Source organism: Aplysia californica, unplaced genomic scaffold (genome assembly GCF_000002075.1).
Source record: "Aplysia californica isolate F4 #8 unplaced genomic scaffold, AplCal3.0 scaffold00300, whole genome shotgun sequence".
Classification (NCBI taxonomy): domain Eukaryota; kingdom Metazoa; phylum Mollusca; class Gastropoda; order Aplysiida; family Aplysiidae; genus Aplysia; species Aplysia californica.
In genome coordinates this window covers 204,479-208,008 of record NW_004797570.1, presented here as the reverse complement: position 1 = coordinate 208,008, position 3,530 = coordinate 204,479, and positions in this window count along the sequence as shown.

Genomic DNA, 3,530 nt, shown 5'->3' with positions numbered 1-3,530 from the left:
GGTGTGTGAGAGAGGGGGGGTTCAAGGCCATACATAAACAGTAGAGTTAATTTATTAAAAACGAACTATGTGGGACAACCAGATTTTCTTTGGTGCAGCAGGGTTACCTATGAAGAGAGAGAGTTGCTCATATAATGATTGCTGACAGGGTAGAGCTGGGAATGCTATGCTTGCGGCAAAACCTTTGGGTTTTTTAGGGTGTTTTTTTTCTCATCTACCTTTCTCAGTAACTGCAATTTAGGCTGCAGGCTGAATATATATTGTGCTTTCTTTTCAACATTGTCAGCTTGCTTAATCAATCTGTTCAACGGTCTCACCGAACAGACGAAAAAGTAGATACATCAGTGAGAGAGAAAGTCCAATGCCAATGTCAGTGATGCTATGAAACGAAACACACTATGTACTGTCATGTGTAGGACCTGTGTGAACTAGCTTAACAGAGACAATAAATAGACCATGATCAATTATAGGTTGCTGTCATTCACTATCCTTGCTCTTGCGTCACTATATGCAGTGTGAAACCCTATTAATCATGTATATATGATAAACATAGTCAAACAGTGTACTGGTGATGCCTCTCTCTGACCCGCAATCAATACATGTACATTCTCGTGTCACTTTTTTCTATTTTGCTATCTTGAAGCGGGGAAGACTTGATGATTTGCATTACATGAGGGTTGCTAGTGAAAATTTTAATGAAATAAACTTTTTTTTAAATTTCGGATCAGAAACGGGACCATTTCGGTTACGGTAATAGAAAGCTTTCTTGCAAAGACAAAGAAGAAGTAAATGGGGGGATTTTCTTTTCTTTCGGTTTACTGCTGTTTTCAGAATAACCATGTTCAATGTAAGTGGACTCTGCTGTATATTTTTTCCCACTGCCTTTTCTGTAGTTTTTGTTTGTGTAGTGGCCCAGTAGGCCATGGCCTTTTTTTTAAATTTCATGTCTTTGTATGCATTTTTTGGTCAGTTTCATGGTCCTCTGCGATTTTATTTTTTTTTAAGGTTTTCTGACTTACTTTTTGCTTCATGGCATTGTTCTGTTTCTCGAATCAAGAAATTATCAGTGAATGTAATGATACCTTGGTCATTTTCATTTCTGTCATGTTTTCATTTTGTTACGGTAGCTATCACAAAGTACCTGCTTCATTGCTATAGAAAATATTGGCAAGAGTCATTTCAGGACTTCCCTCCGAAACTTCAAAATGTCTCCTTCTTCTACCTTGTGTTTCTTTAGATTGGTATTTCTGTGTTATTTTCTGTTTATCCTTTCAGAGTGCACAGTATGCACTGAAGTATCCCTTATCAAAATTGTGAAGACATCAGCTCTATATTGAAACTACAAGTACCTCAGAAATTGGAAGGATAATAATCGCTGAAAAGATATGTAATGAGCTCAGGAGCCTATTGTCTATTCTTTTGATTTCTAACTCACAGAACCCTGACCCTGGTAATAGTAATATGGGTTTTCTTCAACATTGGCGGTGTCTGAACCCAAAAAAAAGAATAATATGGGTATGCGATCTCAAGTAAACCGTGAAGACTAACAATTTTCTTCTTGAGCAATCTAAACTGGCCCATTTTCAACTGCTTACTCAACAAAAAGTAGCAAACACTGCCTTGTGGAAACGGTAAAAATAAGTTTATTTGCAACAAAATCCAAACATAATGTCCTCCAATTGTGTCTGAGCACAGTGCACAATTCATGACCCACTGTGTATTGGAAATGATTACAATGACCGACTCAAAATAAATTAAATGATGAAAGTGACATTGAAGACATTCCTTATGTTGTTCTGTCTTTTGAATGTATAGTGTTTTGTTATATTTACAATTCTGCTTAAACCGAACACAGATAACTCAAAAATGGCGGTAAACTGAAAGAAAATTAAATCCCTGATTCATTTTTATTATTTTTATTTGAGCAACCTCTCTAGTCTAAACCGAAATCTTGTTACAATTGCCATTTCACTACCTCAGAATTACAAAGTTCTATCTGCTCAATACATAGTTTTTGAGAAATTTGACTTTAAAAAGTTGGAGAGTTTCACAACATGTCTAGCTTTTTCGGATGCAATTCTTTGAATATCTTGATAGCGGCTCTGAATAATTTTATTATTTTGATAAAGCAGATAGAACATTTAGTATCTGACCTCATGGTTTCAGTAACTCAAAACCACCAAAAATATTAGATAAAACTTAGTAATTCTGAGGTAGCGATTTATGAAAAACATCATACATGTGTAAATCTTAATGGTAGGAGCGACCCTGAGTTTGGCTGATTTTGGGTCGAGCTATGCAAATTGAGATGTTGGCTGATTTTTTAAAATCAACCAGTTCTTTGTCTAAAATACCAAGGAGACAATTGAGAAAGTCTTTATTCTCGGCGTAAATTGCTTTTGAAAACATGAGGGTGGGTTAAAATATAGTGAATTTTCACAATAATTGTCGTTTTTCTCAAAATGTCATTTTTCTGCAGCTTTTTTCCCTACTCCTTCCTTAGCTTTCATCCTTTTGACATAGATGTCAAGGCTACCATCAATATAACAACAGAGATTTTTGTGAAAGAAATAAGACTTTTCCAATGGCAAGCGAATAGGCAAAACAATTTTAAAAAACGGTTTTTATGCATTGGAAAATTCTTTTTTTTTTTCTTTTACTTACATTTATTGAAAAAAACTTGCTGTTATGTCGATAGGGACTGGTTCAGGAATACTCTCAATACTCTGATCAAATTTGGTGAAACTTATAAATAAGAAAGCCTTAGAGATTTGAAATTCATTGTTTATTTTCAAGATGGCAGCCGTTTCCATAGCAACCGCTGTAGCTATGCAAAAATAAAAGTACATATCAAGAGATTTTTCTGTGCCTAACGTATATATGTGTACTTAGATTTGATCTCGGGCAACTGACATAGAACATGGACCTTGAGGGTCGCTCTTCCCGGCCTTACGTTAAGGCACCTGCAGCAGCACAGGCCCAGAGGCGTAGGGTCCAATGAGTAAAATAGGGCCTAAATAAGACCACATAGACCCTTTTGACCTCGAACATATTTTGCCAACATGGGAGATGGACTCAATTTATTAATATTTTTGTGTTTCACCAATGAAAACAAAGGTAATAATGACTTTATGAACAGCTTTCGTAGCTAGAACTAGAAGTATGATTTTATTGACGAAAAGTATGTAAAAATGTCTAACATTTAGGTGAATTACATGTGCTTCATCAGAGCAGTGAGAGGACATTTCACCAGATAATTGTCTCCAAAGTTAATGGAGGGGAGGTGCAGGGGGCTCTCGTGGCCTAGAGGTTAAGGTGTTGGCCTCTCATTCAAAGGTCTCGGGTTAGAATCCGGGTAGCGACCGAAAAATTTTCTTCTCTAAAATTGTCTCCTTTCGCCTCCTTTCCTGCTCTCTAGCAATGTTCTGTTGTCTGCTTTCATTTCCATTTTCTGCCCCCACCCCCTCACCTCCTTTGCCCCCTCCTCTGGGCTCCTGACTCTTTCTGCAGCCTTTCTACCTCTACTCCTT